At 38.9% G+C, this 22,662-nt stretch overlaps 1 protein-coding gene across 1 annotated transcript in view; it reads right to left on the bottom strand.

Moving 5' to 3' along the window:
* Positions 1 to 22,662, bottom strand: part of LOC140701209 (trafficking protein particle complex subunit 9-like) — a 722,564-nt gene that overhangs the window by 299,469 nt on the left and 400,433 nt on the right. The window lies entirely within an intron of this gene.

Here is a 22,662-nt window from a genome sequence, read left to right on the forward strand (position 1 = left end):
TACCTTGTATAAACCACAAGCTCTCTTAGAACATTTTTAGGTTTACTTCATCCTTTCTCAGATCAAGTATCAAGTAAGGGACAGTGTTAAAAAAAATTCAGGATTAACAGGTTTGTGAGCTCCAGGATTTGCAAGGCAGCTTTCCCTCCCCATGGTGTAAGTCAAATGGCAGAATTGAAATAAAGCACCTCATGTATCCTCCAGTGTTAACAGGAAAAGGCTAATCTTCTTGACCTTGTTTCTTCCTGGGTAAAATGAAGATAATATATCAGGAGGCGACAAGCTCATTTAAGGCAGGAAGCATGTTGTCTTGTTCACTGCTGAATCACAGGCACCGGGAAGGCTGAGTTTAATGAGCGAATGAATGAACTGTACTTCCCCCACAGTTACCATGTGGGACAGTGAGGATTAGAAGCTAAGAGCATAGACTCTAGAGGGTAGGGCACAGCTCAAGTGATGGGGTGCATGCTTAGCAAGCATAAGGTCCTGGGTTCAGCCCCCATCACGTCCTCTAAAATAGACATATAACCCTAATTACCTCCCCACCCCCCACCAGAATTACCTTATTATCTCCCCACCACCAAAAAAAAAAAAGAGAAGTGGCCAAGAGCGTAGACTCAAGCTGGAACACCTGTGTTGGCTTCTCGCTGTCAACCTTGTAAATGTCATTTACCCTCTGTGTCTATCAAGTTCCTCACCAATAAAATGGGGATAATTGTAGTACCAACCTCGTAGAGATGCTATGGGGATTAATGAATCTGTGTCAGTGATACAACAGCCCTGGCTTATATTAAGTACTATGCATCTGTCAGCTCTTTTCATAATTACTGACAGATGTTATTATGGACAAAAGACGTATTAGTTCTTTGAAAGAGAAATGCATGTTAGACCATTTCATTTATCACTTTCTGTAATTCAGGCTTTTCCCTCTGAAATACCATCTTATGTCTGTGCACTAGAAAGCCACAGGGCTTTCCAAATTTCATCTGTCTGGGTTCTTGTCATGACGGCAATACTGCAGATTGCTGACATGTTTTGGGACTCCGTCTGAGATGACAGCAACCCCTCAAATTTAGGAGCGCTTCTCTAACTGATAGCATCTCGCTAGAAATGAAGTTTTTATAATGTAACAGCTTCAGACGATTAATGATGCCATAAATGCAAGGATGTTATATCTAAGCTCTTTAAATAAATCCTGTCATTGAAATAAAGGAAATACTATATTATAGCCCTCTATGACTTTGTTATCTTTGCTATCTGTTTATCTGACTCTCTAAGACCAAAGAAAGCAAATACTAAGATTGATCATTACTACTGTGTGGTACACGTATTTGTGGATGAAGACAATATTGAAATGCACTGTTTAAGATATTAAAATGGACACTAAACAGCTTCTTGATGCACATGCATGAACAGAACAGGGAGCTGGGTGCAGGGAGCAGACACTGAGCTTCCTGGATTAGAGACCCAGCTTAGCAGTCCAGCCCAGCAGTCCACATGTTTCATATTTATGTTCCAGCAAAATTAGCAGTGAGAGTCTGAAATGAACTTTGGGGACACTTGCAAACAGCTGTCATGATTACTAATGTGGGACACCAGGATTCTACAGTGTTTAGTTGGCATCTGTGCATAACCAGTTCTTTTCCACTAAAGCTTCTTGTAATTGCTGGTCCCACATCCAGGTTGAGGAATCATCTCATGTGGTGTTTGGGAGGGAGGTAAGTGGAGTCAGGACCCATGTTAAGGCTGGGTGGGTAATAATCTGGTGCTAGTACAAGAGAAAGGAAAGTAGGTCAGGTGGGAAGGAGAATGACTGGATTTAAACTTTGTTTCTTGAGTAAGCTAAATATATGACATCATGTCAAGTTACTTTGTTGTTTATATTCCATGTGCTGTCACCGAATAACTACTGAATTGTGGGGACAAAAATGCCTGGGTTTTAGAATTGACCCTGCCTCTAACCTGCCAGAGTCCAGGTTCCTCTGGGTGCCCAAAGAGCGGGCTGGACCATCAGGTGTCCCTCCACTGCAGCAGTTTGGGCACTTGGGTGGCCTAGATTTTTGCTGTGGAAGACTGGCCCGGTTGTAGGACATTAAGCATCTGCAAGGCTCTCACTAGGTACCCACGGTGGTCCCAGGACTGTGACATCCAATTGTTCCTTTCCACCCACGTTTGCAAATGACCCTCAAGGGGTTAATATTAATCCTGGGTGAAAATTATGAAAAATTATATTGTACCTCCATCGCTCCTGGCAAGTGAGGGCCCCTTATTTACAAATGACCACAGAGTGTTAGCACCAGATTTTATCAACAGAACATGTGAACATTTTGTGACAGTGACACTCACCTGTTTGCTTCTGATTCCCAGTGCCACTTCAGCCTCTGTCAGAGGACTTCAGCTGCCCCAGTGATCAGAGCCTTCTGTACAGGGAATGGGCTCCTCCTCGAAGCACAGACAAGCAGCAGCCCTTAGGTCTCATCAGGTGAGCTCTTGTGGAGAGCACTCCAGTGGGAAGGGCTCAGGGTTGTCCTCATGGCATCTGAGTGTGACAGTCCTCCAAGAGTGTTAACAACCAGGAAGCTCACAGGAGCTCTGAGCTTCGTTGCCCCAAGTTTTTACTGCAGGCTTTATTACAAAGCCATGATTTATTGGGTCACTACCGACATGGCTATCCCAAACCCTAACTGTAAGTCAAACCTTTCCTTAGCCCTAAACTTTGAGCCCCTTCCTCTCCTGGTGGCCACTCACTTGTCACAAAGCTTAAAGCCCCACTCCTCTAATCACATGGTTGGTGTCTCTGGCTGGCCAGTCCCCATCCTGAGTCATCTCATGAACACAAGCCATCCAAGGTTCCACCATGAATAGCATAGACACTCCTATCTTGGGAAATTTCGAGGCTTTAGCGGTTGCTGCCTAGGAACTGGGAAAAAAGACCTACCAAATCCTTCATTAAATAGGAGTAAATGTTATATTTCATTTAAATTATAAAATAAGAGAGAAATTCTCACTGCTTTTCTGTATCTGCTGTTCGACACCGTTTCACTACACCACGTGATTGTAATGTCGCGCTCAGCATGTGTCTTCTCAGAGCACCAGCGCCAGCTGCTCCCCGGGAGCTTATGCTGTTTGGGCAAGGCTGCTGGGGGGATGGAGGCCAAGGACAACCGAGAAAACAAAAATAATCGGGCAAATAAGGAAACAATGTCAGATTGAAATGAAGAAATAACACAGTGTTGAGATGGGAGACTTGGGGGGAAGTGAGTTAAGAAAGCTATCTTTGTGTAGGTTACATGTGAGCTGAGATGGCGATAAGGAGGCTGGAATTTGAAGATCTGGGAAAAGTCACCCATGGAATAGAGGCAGCTTGTCCATTGGCCCTGAGGCACAAATGTGCTCAGCAGGTTTGAGGAGATACTGGAGCCAGAGCTGGTGAGAGTGATGAGACGCGAGGTTTAGAAGGGCATCAGGAGCACGGAAAGGAGTGTAGGCTCTAAGCGCAGTGAGAAGCAGTCATGATTGCTTAAGCACTAAAGTAATTTTCTCTCACTCACATTTTGCAAAGATAATGTGGAGAATGTATGGCAGTGACCCAGGAAGCAGGGAGGCCAGGTAGGAGGCTCTTGGATTGGGCCAGATGAGAGGTGGTGGGAGCCAATGAGGAATGCGTTTGGGGAGTGGGGCTGACAGGATGCAGTTATGGGCTGGCTTTGGATGGTTAGGAGAAGAGGAGGGTCAAGGTAGCCCCAGGCCGGTCTGGAGGCAGGTGTCTGTTCTTTCTTTTCTCAGTGCCCCATGCAGTTGCCCACCTACTTGGGCAAACCTCTTAACCTTCAAAGTGAGGGTTTTAAAACACTGAAGTCTATTTGTTGTTTCACATTTTATGGAAAGATTCAAACATGTACAGAAATAGAGAGAACAGTACAGCCAGCCTGCCTGTATCAGTCACCCAGCTCCAGAATTATAAACTCAGAGTCACTGTTGTTGCATCTTTCATCTCCATCTCCTCCCCTCCCCCACTATGGGGTCATTTTGAAGACAATCCTACATAGCTTAACCTTTCATTAGTGAAATGACAAGGTCTCTTTCAAATAAAATTGGAATATTCCTTTTTTTTAGGGTTACAAAATAATTCCCTGCTTGTCACAAAAATACACTTTTAAGTAGTTTTGGGGTTGAAATCAAGATCCATACAAGATTCAGACATTGCAGCTAGCATATCTCTCAAGTGCGTTCTAATCTATAATTTTCCTGTTTCTCATTTTCCTTGAAATTGCTGAGGGGTTTCTCTATTTCCTGTTTGGCTGATTTCATTCTCCCCTATGGTGTTAGACTTGTTTCTCCATCCTATGTATTGGCTTTAGCTAAGTGATTTAATCCTCCCCTAAAAGCTTGGTCTGATTGAGGTTCAACATTGTGCAAAAATATTTGTTATGTGAAGTTTTGTACTCCTGTCATAAGGTACATAATATTACAGTTGACTCTCTTTTTTGTGATGACAGCAGCCAAAAATGATTGTCACCCGGGATCATTATTTCATATGGAATTTTATTTCATGTGGTCATACTCTAATTTCCTCCCTCAATTATCAGCAGGATCAGTCACGAAGAGGCACTTTCTCCTTAACCCGGGTTATCCTTTAGAACACAGTTTTAAAGGAGGATATTTGTTAATATGTAAATATTTAAAATTGATAATTTTTTTTCTTTTTAATTTTTTTTTCTAATGGAGGTACTGAAGATTGAATCTAGGACCTTATGCATGCTGAGCACACACTCTGCCACTGAGTGTACCCAATCCCACTTGAGATTCATATTGATTTGATATCTTCCTTCTGTTATTTTTGTTTTGTGTTATACAGAATTTGAAGGCAGGGCAATGGGTTTGACTGCTCTTTAATCATTCTTTATGGTCTTTTGGGGTTTGTGTGTGTGTTTGTGTTTGTAAAGAAAACAATTTTCCCACTATTTTAAGTATGTATTGCTAAGGCAATTATGTTGATTTTTTCCCTGCTCCTGGTCCATGTATTCCCTTGTTACTTCCCACTAGTGGCCCCTTGAGCTCTGTGACAAGACTAGCATGTCGTTAATCCATGTGGAAGGAAATCTGAAGAGATTTAATCAAGGAGATGAAATTTGTAGACAATGTATTGGAAAGTATTGTGAAAGTTGTTCGTTAAGAGAAGGTCTGAGGTTGAATTGTTAAGTGCACAGAAATCTAAGCTATGAACCACCAAGACAATTATTAACTCCAGGAAAACAAAGTAGGGAAGAAAAGGTAAGACTAGCACAAATTGCTACAGCTTTGAATAGTCTGTACAGAGTAATAATAATGTAAAGCAAGGATACTGAGCTGATGAAAATTATAATGTAATTGTATTAAAAGGTTGGAAGAAAGAAGGTTTGGGTATGTAGATGAGATGGGGTTTGAAAGAGATCTGAATCCTCATTTTCCAAAATAGAAAGTTAAATAGGTGATACATAAAGCTGAAAAAGTCAGTAGGCTGTGTTACAAGGATATTAGTCAGAGAAAGGGAGTAAGTATTCCAAGAGTCAGCAGTAGGAGCTGAACGTGGTTGTTTCTGGCCAGGAAATGGGGCAGTTGTTGGGAACTGCTCCTTTTTACAATCGGTGTTCGAGAACTGTTCGACTCTTTATTGAATGTATGGCATTAGTTTGATGAAAAGAAATCAAAGCTGAATTTTGAAAAATTTATGTTAAGAATTGGGATGCTTTTGCAGAGAGAGATAACAATCAGCAAAACTACATTTGAAGGGATCCTCATTATTCCTTGCATTTCAGCAAGGACTAGGAGGCAGACATCTGTTTAAGGTTCAAAAATTCTGTCTGACCTTCCTGCCGACTTGTAACCTTTGGAAGTAATGAACTCCCCGTCACTATAAATATCTAGGCAGAGGCTGCCTGACCAGCTCTCTAACTGTAGCAGGGTGTGTTTACCATTGGGCAGTTAGAGCAGGCAACTTCTAACATTCTTTCAGTTTTGAATTTGGCATTTTCAGGATGGATAGTTGATAAGAATACAAAAAGCTTAACAAGAGAGTCCAAGACATCTCAAACCCATTGCCAGGGTTTTCTCTGCCAGACACCATCCTGAGCCTGCCACCCGTGAGCCAGGCCACAAAGCCCAGTCACATAAGAATGAACACACTTTGTCGCTCCTATCTGATTTGGCATCGGGCTCAGCCCTTTTCCCCATGGAATGGTCCACGCCCATGTCTCTGACGATGGAGCTGGTCTCACAGCAGCCCTGTGAGCGCTGGTCCAGCCCAAGGGATTCCTGCGTGAAGTTTTCCAGGATTCCAGGCTATTCTCAGAGCTGAGTCCCCCTTAGGCTAAGCACACGGAACTCATCTCAGCTCCAGACTGAGCCGGAAGCCTCAGAGAGAACTCAGAGCTGAGGAAATCCACAGGTTTTACCCAGCACTGCCGAGTCAGCAGTGAGCCAGTTGAGGGAAGGATCAGCAACAGCAAGACACACCTGAGCCGCCGTCTCATTGTTCCGCCTCATCCCTAAACCCTCTGTGTCTGCCTGTCTGTGTCGGTCTCCCTTTTAGGATCAGCCTGGCACCACTTCATGCCCTGCCTCCTTCCTTCTAATCTTGCCTCCCTGGCCTGTTCCATCTACTCCAGTTTAACTGAGAAGAGGTTTTAAAACCTAGGAACAACAGACGTGCTAGATACAAAGAATACAAGGCAGTGTCTTCCTCAGTCACATCCCTCCTGCCCTCTCCCATTCCCACAATGAGTTTTATAAATATTTTGTCAGACAGACATTGCACTCCCAGTTGTTATCATTATCAGCCATTTCCTTATTATCTGTGGTTTACGATGCATTTGCTCCAGGGTCTTCCCCGAGATAAGGCAGGAGCAGATGACTGAGCCACTTGTTGATGTCCACTTGTGTCAAGCCTGTTAAGAATGATCTTTGGGGGGATTTGTTGAATGTGCCAGACTGTCCAGTGAGTGGTGATGATCCCCTGCATCTGCTCTGGAGTCGGCCTCGTCCCCTCCTTTGCTCTGTTCTCATTTATCTCTCTTCAGCAGGTGAGCCAGTGATCTGTACTTCTATGATACATAAAACACTTCTTATTTCACGGTAGATTATGGGGCTGCTATGAAAACGCATATGTTTTAAGAGTGAATTGAGTCGGAGGTTTAAACTTAAAGCCCCCTTGATTTAGAATCAGAAATTAATATGATGGAGGGAGGGTAGAGCTCAGTGGTAGAGTGCATGTCTAGCATGCATGAGGTCCTGGGTTCAATCCCCAATGCCTCCATTTAAAAACAAATAAATAAACCTAATTATGCCCCCCAAAAAAGAAAAAATAAATTAACATGAGGATGAAGCTACAGAGTGATTATTTGTGTCTTCTGAAACTTCCTTCTGTCTTTCTGCAGGAAATTCTAAGGAGAGAAGTTCGGAATCTACATTGCTTGGCTGGGCTATTACACTCAGATGCTCCTCCTGGCAGCAGTCGTGAGGGTGACTTGCTTACTGTGTGGATATTTTAATCAAAATAACTGTACCTGTGGGTAACTTGTCTTTATTCCTTGTTACCGTGCTTACTTAACTTAGAATGACATTCTCCAGGAGCATCCATGTTGCTGCAAATGGCCCTATATTGTCAGTTTATATGGCCGAGTAGTATTCCATTGTATAAATATACCACTTCTTTAGCCAGTCATCCGCTGATGGACATTTAGGCTGTATCCATGTCTTGGCTACTGTAAATAGTGCTTCTATGAACATTGGGATGCAGGTGTCATCCTGAAGTAGGGTTCCTTCAGGATACATGCCCAGGAGCAGGATTCCTGGGTCATATGGCAAGTCTATTCCTAGACATTTGAGGGAACTCAATACTGTTTTCCACAGTGGCTGCACCAAACTGCATTCCCACCAGAAGTGTAGGAGGTTCCCCTTTCTCCACAGCCTCTCTAGCATTTGTCATTTGTGGATATTTGAATGATGGCCATTATGACTGGCTTGAGGTGATACCTCATTGTAGTTTTGATTTGCATTTCTCTGATAATTAGTGACATTGAGCATTTTTTCATGTGCCCATTGATCATTTGTATGTCTTCCTTGGAGAATTGCTTGTTTAGGTCTTCTGCCCATTTTTGGATTAGGTTATTTGGTTGTTTCTTATTAAGTCATTTGAGCTGCTTATATATTCTGGAGATCAAGCCTTTGTCAGTTTCATTTGCAAAAATATTCTCCCATTCTGTAGGTTGTCTTTTTTTTTTTACTTATGGTGTCCTTTGCTGTGCAGAAGCTTGTAAGTTTCTTTAGGTCCCATTTGTTTATTCTTGCTTTTATTTCTATTGCTTGGGTAGACTGACCTAAGGGAACATTTCTGAGATGTATGTCAGATATTTTGCCTGTATTTTCTTCTAGGAGGTTTATTGTATCTTGTCTTATGTTTATCTTGCTGAAGAGACTGTCTTTATTCCATTGTATATTCTTGCCTCCTTTGTCGAAGATTAGTTGACCAAAAGTTTGTGGGTTCATTTCTGGGCTCTCTATTCTGTTCCATTGGTCTATATGTATGTTTTTGTACCAATACCATGCTGTTTTGATGACTGTAACTCTATAGTATTGTCTGAAGTCTGGGAGAGTTATTCCTCCAGGCTCTTTCTTTTTTTTCTTCAGTAATACCCTGGAATTTCTATGTCTTTGATGGTTCCATATAAATTTTATTGTGATTTGTTCTAGTTCTATGAAATATGTCTTGGGTAATTTTACAGGGATTGCATTAAATCTGTATATTGCCCTGGGCAGTGTGACCATTTTAACAATATTGATTCTTGCAATCCAAGAGCATGAGATACCTTTCCATTTTTTAAAGTCTTCTTCAATTACCTTCACCAATGGTTTATAGTTTTCTGTGTATAATTCTCTCACCTCTGTGGTTAGATTTATTCCTAGAAATTTTATTACTTTGGGTGCTATTTTAAAGTGTTTTATTTCTTTACTTCTTTTTTCTGTTGATTCATCATTAGTGTAAAGAAATGCAACTGATTTTTGAACATTAATCTTGTAACCTGCTACCTTGTTAAATTCTTCGATCAGCATTAGTAGTTTTGGTGTGGACCTTTTAGGGTTTTCTATAAATAGTGTCGTGTCATCTGCATGTAGTGACACTTTTACCTCTTCTTTTCCAATTTAGACCCCTTTTACTTCTCTTACTTGCCTGATTGCTATGGTCAGGACTTCCAAGCCTATGTTGAATAGGAGTGGTGATAGTGGCATCCTTGTCTTGTCCCGGAATTTAGTGAGAAGCTTTTGAGGTTTTCACCATTTAGTGCTATGCTGGCTGTAGGTTTGTCTTATATAGCTTTCATGATGTTGAGTTATGTTCCCTCAATACCCACTTTGGTGAGAATTTTTATCATAAATGGGTGTTGAATTTTATCAAAAGCTTTTATGCATCTATTGAGATGATCATGTGGTTTTAGTCCTTTCTCTTGTTGATGTGAAGTATTACATTGATTGATTTGCATATGTTGAACCACCTTTGTGTCCCTGAGATGAACCCCATTTGAGCATGTTGTATAATCTTTTTTATGTGCTGTGGAATTCTATTTGCTAGTATTTTGGTAAGGACTTTTTTGCATCTGTGTTCATCAGTGATATTGGTCTGTAATTCTCTTTTTTGGTGGTGTCTTTGCCTGGTTTTGGTATCAGGGTGATTGTGGCTTCATAGAATGAGTTTGGGAATATTCCTTCATTTCAGTCTTCTGGAAGAGTTTGAGAAGGACTGGTATGAGTACTTCTTTGTATGTGTGGCAGAATTCCCTGGTGAAGCTGTCCAGTTCTGGATTTTACTTGTAGGGATTCTTTTTTAATTGTTAATTCGATTTCATTCCTAGTGATCGGTTTGTTCAAGTGGTCAGTTTCTTCTTGATTCAGTTTTAGTGGACTGTATGTTTCCAGAAACTTGTCCATCTCCTCTAGGTTATCCCTGTTTTTATGTAGTTTTTCATGATATTCTCATATGATATTCTATATTTCTATGTTATTTGTTGTAATTTCTCCATTTTCCTTTCTTATTTTGCAAATTTGTGCTCTCTCTTTTTTCTTCTTTGTGAGTTTGGCCAGAGGTTCTCGATTTTATTTACTCTTTCAAAAAATTGCTTTTGGTTTGATTGATTATTTTCTCTATTTCTTTTAATCTCTATTTTATTTATTTCCTCCCAGATCTTAATTATTTCCTTTCTTCTGCTGACTTTTGGGTGTTTTTACTCTTTAGTTTCTAGTTCTTTTAACTGGTGGGTTAGATTGTTTTTTTTTTTTTGATATTGTTCTTCTTTTTTGAGGAAGGCCTGTATCACTCTAAACTTTCCTCTTAGCACTGCTTTTGCTTTGTCCCATAAGTTTTTGTGGTTGTTTTCATTTTCATTTGTCTCAAGGTATTCCTTAATTTCAACTTTGATTTCATCATTGACCCATTTTTTTTTAATAGCATGTTGTTTAATCTCTATGCTTTCCTTTTTTTTATGCTTTGTTTCTCTGAAGTTGTTTTCTAGTTTCAATGGCATTGTGGTCAGTAAGGATGCTTGAGATAATTTCTATCTTCTTAAAATTTTTGAGGCTTCTTTTGTGACCAAGTACATGATGAATCCTAGAAAATGTTCCACGCACACTTGAAAAGAATGTATATCCTATTTTGGGGGGTTGTAATGCTCTGCAAATATCCATTAAATCTAATTTTTCTATTGTATCATTTAATTTCTCTGTTGCATTATTTATTTTTTGTGTGGAAGATCTGTCTAGTGATGTTAATGTGGTGTTAAAACTTCTGACAATGATTGTATTCCCATCAATTTCCCCGTTTATCTCTGTTAGTAGTTGTTTTATGTACTTAGGTGCTCATGTTGGATGCATATATATTAATGATTGTAATATCCTCATCTTGTATTGCTCCTTTAATCATTATAAAATGCCTTTATTTATCTTTCTTTATGGCCCTTGTTTTAAAGTCTATTTAGTCTGAAATCAGAACTGCTACACCTGCTTTTTTGGAGTTTCCATTTGCATGGAATATCCTTTTCCGTCCATTCACTCTCAATCTCTATGTGTCCTTCTCCCTAAAGTGTGTCTCTTGTATGCAGTTTATTGAAGTTTCTTGCTTTATTATCCAGTCTGCCACTCTGTCTTTTGACTGGAGCATTTAGTCCATTATCATTTAGAGTAATTAATGATAAATGAGTGTTTATTGCTATTTGAACTTATATTTGCAGTTGATTTCATATTTCTTCTTTGTTCCTTTCTTCTTCCTTTTGTGGTATGGTAATTTTCCTTTGTGTTATCTTGGATTGTATTTAGTTTTTGTTACTCACTTGTAAGTTTTTGGCTTGTGGTTACACTTTTTTGTAAGTCTGTTAACCAATTACTGTAACTGTGTACTAAACAGATAGTAATGTAATCTCAAACCCATCCTACCGAGAACAAAAAATTTAAGAAAAAAGAAGAAAGAAAAAATACTCTGTATTTTCTTGCTTCCCTCTCCCACTCAATGATTTAGATGTCTTCTTTTACAATTTCATGTTTATTCTATTTGTAATTCATGGTAGTTATCACCTTTCCAGTTATAAGCTCTCATTTCTGTATCATCCTGCTTCTTTTTTATTTAGAGTGTACCTTACAATATTTCTTTTAGCATGGATTTAGTGTTGCTAAAGTCTTTTAGTTTTTCTTCTCTGTGAAATTCATTACCTCTCCCTCTGTTCTAAAGGATAGCCTTGCTGCAGAAAGTATCCTAGGCTGCATCTGTTTTTTCATTCAGGACTTTGAATATATCTTTCCACTCCCTTCTGGCCTGTAGTGTTTCTGTAGAGAAATCAGCTGAGAGCCATCTCTTGTAACTCACTCTTTGTTTTTCTCTTGCTGCCTTTAGGATCATTTCTTTATCCTTCAGTCTGGCCATCTTGATTTTGTTGTCTTGGTGTGAGTCTCTTTAGGCTGTTCCTGTTTGGGAACCTCTGAGCCTCCTGTACTTGGGTGTCTGATTCTTTCTTTATGTTTGGGAATTTTTCAGTTATGATTTCTTTAAATACCTTCTCCATCCCCTTTGTTCTTTCTTCCCCTTCTGGAACTCTTATGATGCATAGATTGGCATGCTTTATATTATCCCATAGGTTCCTTATATTGTTTTCATTGTTTTTTATTTTTTTCTCTCAACTGTTCTGATTGTGTGCTTTCTGTTGTCCTGTCTTCTAGGTCACTTATTCGTTCCTCTGCATTATCTAGCCTGCATTGTACTGCCTTTAGGTCAGATCTCATTTCAGCCAATGAAATTACCAATTTTACTTGGCTCTTCTTTATAGCTACTATTTTGTTTTTGACATATTTTATGTCTCTAAACACTATCTCTTTTAATTCCTTCAGTAATTCGATCACTTCTTTTTAGAAATCTTGATCTAATAGGCCATTAATATCTATTTCATTGATCGTTCTTTCAGGGGATTTCTCTTTCTCTTTTAATTGGGAATACTTCCTCTGCTTCTTCAACTGCTCATATCTCTCTGACACTGTGGCTTAAGGAGTATCAGTTATCTATTGTGACCCTTAAAGGGGTTTATTTCTTTATCTATCTAAGGCCTATGCTGGAATAAAACTTAAAAACGAGAGAGAGAAATAGAATTTTAAAAGAATGGAGAAAAAGAAGGTTTGAAAACAGTGCATAATCAATAATAGAAGAGCAAGTTGAAGAAGAATAGGAATCGAGTTGAGATGTCTTTTTAAAACCTTAACAAAAAGAAGAAAAAAATCAAAACACAGTATTTAAAACCTGTGAATAATCAATAACAGATCAAATCCAAGAGAATTAAAAATGAAATGAGAATTGTAAACATATAGAACTGTTTAAAAAGTAAAGATTAAAAAGCTAATAGAAAATAAAACAGGTATAAAAAGATTTTAAAAACAAAGATGTGTTCTCCTAGAGACTGAATGCTCTTAATGGTTTTATTGAGAGGTCTTTGTGTCTTCGCCCTGTTTCATGAACTCAGCCTGCTCTGTTGGCCCCCTCGTCTGTGCTGCTCACAGTGTCCATTGGCAAGAAGATTGCACCCCTCCAACACTGGGTCAGGTGCTGCTCTCCTTCGCGGTGGGCGGGTGGATCACTCCCCATCCAGATGCCACAGTCAGTGCTGTGTCAGTTGCTCCAAAGGTAGGCTCAGCTTCAAGAATAACAGGTTTATGGAGATATAATTCACATACCATAAAATGCAGCCATTGAAAGTGTGCATTAGGGTTTTATGTACATTTCAGGGTTGTGTAGCCATCACCCCCAAAAGGAACCAGTACCCTTTAGTAAGTCAGTCCCTAACCTTCCTTTCCCTTAGCCCTCAACAGCCACCACTCTACTTTCTGCCTCTATGGGTTTGCCTGTTCTAGGCATTTCATATAAATAGAACCATACAGTATGCTGTCTTTTTTGATTATCGTCTTTCATTTAGTGTGACGTTGTCAAGGCTCATCCATCGTGTAGCATATATCAATACCCAAATTCCTTTTTGTATTCATATAATATGCCATATTTATAAATACACCACATTGCTTATCCATCCATCAGTTGATGATGAATAATTCTGCTGTAAATGCTCATGGACAAGTTTTTGTGTGAACACATATTTTCACTTCTCTTCAGGATATATCAAAAAATGGAATCGCTGGGATGTATTCTACTTTTAAATTTTTGAGGAATTGCTAATATAGCTTTTAAAGTGACTGAAGCATTGTATATTTCCAGAAATAATGTATGAGGAGTCCAGTTTCTCCACATCCTCATCTACACTTTTTATTACTGGGTTTATAGATTCATATTTATATATCATATATCATATATATATGTCATCCTAGTTGGTATGAAGTGGTATGTCATTGTGATTTTGATTTCTGTTTCCCTAATGCCTACTGATGTTGAACATCTTTTTATGTGCTTAGTTCCCATTCGTATGTCTTCTTTGGAGAAACACCTATTCAAATTCTTTGCCCATTTTAATTATATTTGTCTTTGTATTGTCATGTTTTAAGTCTTCTTTGTCTATTCTGGATAAAAGTCCCTTATCAGGGAAAATTTTGGAAATATTTTCATCCATCCTGTGGATTGTCTTCTTACTTTCTTGATGAAGTCCTTTGAAGCACAGAAGTTTTTAATTTTACTGAAGTCCAGTTTACTTGATTGTTTTTCTTTTGTTGTTTGTGCTTTTGGTGTCATATATTACAAGTATTTGTAATCCAAAGTCCTGAAGATTTTCTCATTGTTCATTTTCTAAATGTTTCATAGTTTCAGGTCTGTGATTTATTTTGAGTTAATTTCCATAAATGGTGTTAAGATAAAAGTTCAGTTTTCTTTCTTTCCAGGTGTATGTACAGGTGTCCCAGCATCATTTTTGTAAAGATTATTTTTTCCCCATTGGATTGTCATGGCACCTTTGTCAAAAATTAAATGGCTGTGTGTAAGACTTTGTTTATGGTCTCTTAGTTCTTTTCTCTCAATCTATTTTTCTGTCCTTTCTGCAAGTATCACACTGTATGGATCACAGTTTTGTTAGTGAGTTTTGAATTTGGAAACTTCAAAACTTTGTGTTCTTTTTCAAGATTGTTTTGACTATATTGGGTATCTTGCATTTCCATATTAGTTTTAGGATCAGCTTGTTCATTTCTGCCAAAAAGCCAGAGCTGCATTGAATGTATAGGTCATTTTGAGGACAATGGCCATCCTAACAATAATAAGGCTTCTGATCCATGAACACAGAAGAGCTTTCCATTTATTTTAGGTCATTTTTAACTTCTATCACTAGTATTTTAGTTTTCAATATACAAGTTTCAGATATTTTTCTCAGTATTCCACATATTTTTCTTAATATTATAATTATTTTATTCTTTTTGATGCTATTGTAAATGAAAAGGTTTCCTTCATTTTATTTTTAGATTATTCACTGCTGTTGAATAGAAATGTAATTAATTTTTGTATATTCATTTGTGTCTTACAATTTTGGTCAGACTGGGTTATTAATTCTAAGAGGATTTTTTTTTCTTTTCTCTCTATTTTTCCTTTGTGGATTCCTTGTGATTTCAATATATAATATCATATCATCTGGAATCAAAACAGTTTTGTTTCTTTCTTTCTAATCTAGAGGCTTTATTTTCTTTGTCTGATTGATTTGACTAGAACTTCTAGTACAATGTTGATTTTGGGAGGGAATAATTCAGTGCTTCTGCATTATGTATGATCTTTGCTTCAGGTTTTTCATAGATGTTCTCTGTCAAGTTGAGGAAGTTCTCTTCTATTCCTAGTTTTTATCCATTATTCTATTAATATGGTGTATTACATGAATTGACTTTTGTATGTTGTACTGCCTTTGCATACCTGGATACATCCCACTTAATTGTGGTCTATTTTATATGTTACTGTTTTGGATTTGCTTGTATTCTGTTGAGGATTTTTGCATTTATATTCATAAGAGATAGTCTTTAGTTTTCTTGTGATGCCTTTGTCTGGTTTTCCTATCAGTGTGATACTAGTCTCATTGAATGAATTGGGAAGTGTGCCCACCTCTTTATTTTCAGACGAATTTGTGAAGCATTTTTTGTTTGTTTTTGTTTTTGTTTTTTCTTTAAGTAGTTGATGGAATTCACCAGCAAAGCCATACGGGCCTAGCATTTCTTTGTGTGAATGTTTTGGATTGCTATTTCAGTCACTACTTACTGTAGGATTATTTGAGTTTTCTATTTCTCCTTGAATTAGCTTCAGTCATTTATGTCCTTCTAGGAATTTATCCATTTCATCTAGATTATCTCATTTATTGGCTATATAATTATCCATGGTATTCCCTTATATTCCTTGTTATTTTTGTAAGGGCAGTAGTGACATCCTTCCTTTCATTTCTCATTTTAGTAATTTGAATCTTCTCTCTCTTTTTTTCAGTACTAGATAAAATTTGTCAATTTTACTGATCTTTTCAAAGAACCAACTATTCCTTTTGTTGATTATTCTCTGTTGTTCATCTATTGTCTATTCCATTTATTTCTGCCTTTAGTATTTTGATTAGAATGTTTAATTCATTTATATTAATGTAATTTCTTATCAGATTGAAGTTACAACTGCTGTCTACTTTCTATATGTCTTTTTTTCCCATTCCTCTATTACTACACATTTTTGTACAAAGTAAGCATTTTCAAGTGTGCCATTTTAATTTGTTTATTTTATCTTTTTCTTCTCCTCCTCCTACTCTTCCTCCTCCTCCTTCTCTTCCATTGCCCTGGAGATTATAATTAACATCTTGTTTTAAAGCAATCTAGTTCACATGAATACCAACTTAATTTCAACAGTACACAAAAACTTTGCTTTGGTATCAGTCTTTTCCCTCCCCCTCCTCATGCTGTCACTGTCATACAAATTGCACCTTTATGCATTTATAAGCTCATCTACACAGTTTCATAAGTATTGTTTTATGCAGTTGTCCTTTACATCAAATAGAGCAAAACATTTACATGTAATACCCGATTTATACTGTTTTATTTTTTTACTCATGTAGTAGTGCTTTTTATTTTTCAAGCGAGTGTCCTTTCATTTACACCTGTTGGACTATCCTTAGTATTTCTTGTAGGGCAGGCCTGCTAGCAATGGATTCTTTCAGATTTTGTTTTTGTAGGAGTGTCTTAATTTTTCCTTTAATTTTTTTGAAGAATCATTTTGCTGGCTATAAAATACTTGGTGACAGTCTTTTCCTTTTATCTCTTTGACGATACCATCCACTGCCTTCTGGTCTTCATGGTTTTTGATGAGAAATCAACTGTCTTACTGAGGAGCCTTTCTATATGTTGAGCCACTTTTGTCTTTCGGCTGTCAAGATACTTTATTCTTGTCTTTTGACACACTGAATCTGATGTGCCTATTTTAGATGTCTCTACGTTTATACCACGTGGAGTTTGTTGAGCTGCTGGGATGTACAAATTAATGTTTTCATCAAATTTGGGAAGTTTTCAGCCATTATTTCTTTATATATTCTTTCTGCCCCTTTTTTTCTCTCCCTCCTTCTGGCGCTCCCATTATGTGTGTATTGGTATTGTTGATGGTGTCCCACCTATCTCTGACACAGTGTTCATTTTTTTTTTTCATTCCTTTTTCTTTCTGTTCCACAGACAGGATAATCTCAGTAGTTTTAATTTAACTGACTTTTTCTTCAACAAGTTCATATCTACAGAGAAACCACTTATTGAAGTTTTTATTTTAGTCATTATATTTGTATCTCTAAAATTTCTAGTTGTTTTTTATTATAAATTTTATTTATTGTTATTCTCTGTACAATGAGATGAGCACATAATTTAATCCTTTAGGCATGGTTTCTGTTAGTATTTTGAACATATGTGTAATTGCTTATTTATGTCTTTGTCTAGTATGTCCAGTGTCTGGGCTACCTCAGGGAGTTTCTGTTGACTACTTTTTCCCCGTCTGTTATGACCAAACTTTTCTGTTTCTTTGTACATCTTCTAATTTTCTGTTGAAAACTGGACATTTAAAATATTACAATGTGGCAGATCTGAAAGCCTGATTTTCCTCATCTCCAGGGTTTATCATTGCTTTCATTGTCATTGCTGCTGCTGCTATTTATTTAGTTACTTTCCTGAACAAATTCTGTAAAGTCTGTTTTCTTTATCATGCATGACCATGAGATCAGTGTGTGTGAAGAAAGCCTAGTTGTCATCACTGTAGTAATGATTGGACAGTGATTTCTTTCAATGCCTGGAGCCAATCGTTTGAGCTGTTGCCAGGTGGCTGTGTGTCCACGTGCTGAGGGATGCCCTCAGCACCGGCATGCAGTCAGCAGCTCTTCCGTAGCCTTTAGTTCTTGCTTATGCAGAACCTCAAGTTCAGCCAGAGTTGAAGGCTTAGGATTTTCTCAGATCTTTCCTTGCCATGTGCCACACATGTATATTGCCTTCTACAATTCTCAGAATTTTTTGGAGCTTTTTAACCCTACCTTCACCCCCAGAAAGTCTCATTACTCAATTTTGCCTTCTAAGTTTCCTAGTCAGCACCTAGTTAGCCTCTACTGGTCCCACTGCCTCAGACAGTTGTAATGTTAGATACTCACTGCTGTTTCCCACACACACTCTGGGGACAGGCTGTTTGCACAGCATGAGTCTGTGATAGGTCACATAGTGACAGCTCTCTGGGGGCGGATTTTTTGGGTAACTTTAAATCACTTCTGCCCCTACCTTGATTGTGAGACTATTGCTTATAAAGGCCACCATTTAGGTGAGGATACAGGGATGGGGTAGATCAAGTTACAATGCCTCAAAACTCACTATCTTTATGGAGATTTAGCTGGGTTTTTTTTCTCAAATAAAGACTCCCCGGATTGCTGGAAGTCTTGGTTTAATTTCCAGAGTTCTACAGAGGTTAATTTTGACAAATTTTGCCATTGTCATTGCTTCATAGAGGAGTAAGTTTTCCAAGATGTTTACTCAGATAGTCTAGAAGTGTATCCCATTTGCATTTGTGTTCAACTGAGTTACTTGCAAGACTAACTAATTCTACAGCTCCAGCTCCATTCACGTAAGAGTCCATCTGCATGGATTCTCCTACAGCAGTGTACAACCTGTTGTCAGATTGTTGTTTTTCTTATTAAAGTGTAGGGGTTTTTAAAAATATGCTCATGAATAGCCTTTTGTCATTTTTACACATTACAAAACTTCCACTAGTCTGTAGCTATTTTTTCCCCTCACTTATTGTTGCTTTAATGAAGTTCTCACTTTTAAGGATTTTCAGTATAGCAGTTTGTGAATGCTGATCACACGGGTGAGGCATTTAACTACTGTCTAAACCTCAGTCTTTGCTCTGATTCACTGTCTGGAACATCTGAACACATCTACTGAACCCCGTATACCAATGGATGCTGACAGACCTAATTAAAAAAATGCTTTTTAAGTAAAGCAAAGAATATTAACTTTGACACTGGAAACGACAAATCTCAAATTTCCTAGCTGATCTTGCTTTCTGTGATCATGAGCTACATCATGTTTTTAGAGCCGACAGGCATATTGAACTACTGATTTTACTTCATCGGATTTTAGAATGCAGAACACATTTCAGGCCCACTTATAGCAACATATGTGTATCTTAAAGGATATGTACATATGATGATGTCTTTATTATAAGTACCTTATTTTATTTTAGGTACCTACTGCTGTGCACCTCATTAAGGAAAGCTTGAAACTGCACTACTGAAATTTTTCATACCACCATCATCCCATAGCATCACTTTTGCACTTAGATGTTGTGTGGCAGAGTATTTTTCTGCTCCCTAGAAATGATCAATGTTGAAGGGGGAAAAAAAAACCCTCCTCAAATAAATATACTCCAAATCACACACTTATCTGAACAATGGCCACCATTTTAGTCCATAGTCCACACCAATCCATCTACTCATACTGACTCAGAGTACTCAACATAGACAATCCACCCCTGAATTCAGGGCCCTCAACACACGTTCTATCCCCTCCCCATTCCTTGTTGATTCTGACCTACTTTTGTCCAACGCGTCCTGCCAGTCTCTTTGCTACCTGACTGCACTTTTTAATTTTTACCTTTGAGTTCCAGGCTGCGCCTAGTGATTCCCAGAGAAACGCCAGACACTTGGCTCAACAGGAGGGGCGGTGAGGATTTCAGAAAGCTGTTAACCTAACTCACTTTCAGATCAGTGAGTGGCTGTTGTGAGCATTCCTTCTAGATCTCTGCCATACCGGCTGCATCCACCCCAGCAAAATAACGTAGCTCCTCCAACCACCTCTGCCTCCATTCATCTGGGTTTCTGCTTTCAGTGACACTCAGATGCTGCTGATGGGCATTATATATATATATATTTTTTTTTTTTTAATTAAAGTATAGTCAGTTACAATGTGTCAATTTCTGATGTACAGCACAATGTTCCAGTCCTTCATATTCACATATATATGTATGAATTCCTTTTCATATTTTTTTACTAAAGTTTATTCCAAGATATTAAATATTGTTCCATGTGCTATACAGAAGAAATTTAGTTTTTTAGCTATTTTTAAATATAGTAGTTAATATTTGCAAATCTCAATCTCTGATGGAAATATTTAAAGCCACATCTGGAACCCTTGTTGTGGAAGTGTCTGAGAAATATATTTTCGACCTCATAGACTTTTGGTTAGGAAGTTGGAATAAAGGCTGACCTGGCTCACCTAACTTGTCTGCCTTTGTGAGTAAAGAGGTCTGGAGTTTCAAGTCCCAATGAAATGTCCCAGCCCTTCAGTAGCAATCTCTTAAAGCAACCAAAATGCTCCCATCTACCAGAGCATGACTTGTCCTTAGACACTGCTGGACATAACCACCGACGCTGTCTAAGGCGTCGTCTTCATCTGGTGCACACTTTCTTTAGATGTGTAATATCCTGATTAACAGGACAAGTTAGTTTGGATTCCCAAGTCCACAGGCAGCCTTCTGCCTGACTTTGGAGTATATATGTTCATTGAAGAGTCCTCTTTCAGATCAGCTAGAGCTGTCTGGTGTGTGGTGTCCCAGAGAATGTGGGTGCAGTGCTCCCCACCAGAGTCCTACCAGTTGTTTTATTGCAGGAAGAGAGAGAGCAAAAGAGACAGAACAGGAAGTTCTTGTCCAGCCTCAAACACAGTCACCCCCTCCCAGGGCTCTTGCTCTGGGACAGACAGCAGTGCAGGTCAGCAACGATGTGGCCCCGGTGTACTCCAAAACATGGTGTGGTTTTACTGGGCTATCTGTGTCTTTCATGGGCCCTGCAAAGTTCTCGGCTTTGTGAAATGGGGAACTAAGGAACTCCCACCCATGGCTGTAACTCCCAGGGTTTGCACCCTTACGGGTTTTGAGGATTTGCTGGCAACTCTTTCTTTTTCACTGGGTCATGTCTCGGTTACACCTGCAGTCCTGTGACTTCCTTATCAGAACTGCTCCTTACGTTCGGGATTTAGTGAAAGATGCCATTTTAGCCTGTAAGTTCATGTTCAGGGAGGAGGAGGAAGAAGCACAGATCAGAATTGCTCTTTTGCTTTTTTTTATTATTGTTTTCATAAGCCATCTCCTGTTGTCGAATGGACACTGAGCCAATGAATGACTGTTACACCCCCATTTGAATGATGAGAAAAATGACACTCAGGGAGAGGAGGCAAACTTCCTGAGGTTCCAAAGACCAAAAGGGATGAGCACAGAATAAGATCCCTGCAAATTTCTTGTCTGTCATTCGCCTTTAGGTCAATGACAGAGTGCCGTGTGTAGTAGTAAAGTTGTAACATGCTTTTAAAAGGGTGCAGATGTTCTTGTTTTGTTTATAAAATCACAGTGTTTTGTCTGAGACTCTGAAAAAGAGAAATGGGTTAGTAAATGTTGGTTTCTCATCCTTGGTCCTTCCTCCCCTTCACAGATATGGACCCTTCCATCTGTAGCAGGAATAAGACAGCCCCAGCCTTCCCGTCTCATGAGATCAGTACTCATTCATTTCATTCCTGCCCACCAGTAGGTGATAAAGCACAGCGAGATTTTCATGTCCTGCTTCACTGATTCTTGTGAAATTAGGTGTTTGAAGATAGAAACTCATGAAAGGAAGCTGCTTTTTTTTATATAAAGTGCAGTAATTTTCCTAGCAGAGAAGGAAATTGAGGATTTTCTTCATTGAAAATTAATAGAGATTTCAAGAGCATCTGTATTTCTGATGCATAGATTAAAATGACAAAATCTAGAGGGATTACAGAAACACAAGGAAGATACCAAAAGTGCCTTTAAAGAGCTTTTCTAAGACTGGGCTTGTAAAGAGACTGTTAGTTGACAGAGACCCTCTTCTCACCCATAGTCCCTCTCCTTAGGTTGGAAAGGGCCAGCGCTTCCCATGTGTGCAGTCCTGGTGCTTCAAGTGAGTTGTAGGGTAGGGCAGTGCTTATGGTGCTCCCTTCAGTTTGTCCATCCTAAGTAACCCCTGGCAGTCAGGGCGAGTGTGTTGCAACTACGTGAACCATTCACCATGCTCTCCGTGGTGTGTGCTCATCTCAGCTCATCCAGCCTCAGGTGATGGCAGAGCAGAGAGTGGTGGCAATAGGTCAGCCATGAGTAAGAGGGAGCCACTGGAGTCAGCTGGGGCCCAAGTGGCTAGGAGTTCCAGGTTGAATTCCCAGGACTTCCCACAGCTTATTCATTCAGCTAATACTTCTCCAGCACCTGTCATGTGCTGGTGCTTCCATTGTGAACAGAACCAAATCCCTGTCCTCATGAAGATGACGTTCTAGTGGACATAAGAAATGATAAACGCAGAAGCAGATCCAGGTCAGGACACATGAGTGCTGTCTACTTTGGAGTGCACAAGGTGAGATCCTTTGGGAAGGAATGTATGATACAGGAAAATGTGGGGGAGAGGATGGCCGTATCCCAGGTCTTATTTGGGTCCCTGAGATGCACCTCGTGATGTGTGGGTATTTGGTTTGCACAGGAACGAATCCAAGAGAGAGCCACAATTCAGTAAATGTAGATTTATTCAGAGAGATATATACTCCACAGACAGAATGGGCTGTTTCAGAAGGCAAGAGAAAGGCCATGAGGAGTGAGGGTTGGGTGCTCCAGTTTAAAGTAAAAGTAGATACACACTC

This window comes from Vicugna pacos, chromosome 14 (genome assembly GCF_048564905.1).
Source record: "Vicugna pacos chromosome 14, VicPac4, whole genome shotgun sequence".
Taxonomy (NCBI): domain Eukaryota; kingdom Metazoa; phylum Chordata; class Mammalia; order Artiodactyla; family Camelidae; genus Vicugna; species Vicugna pacos.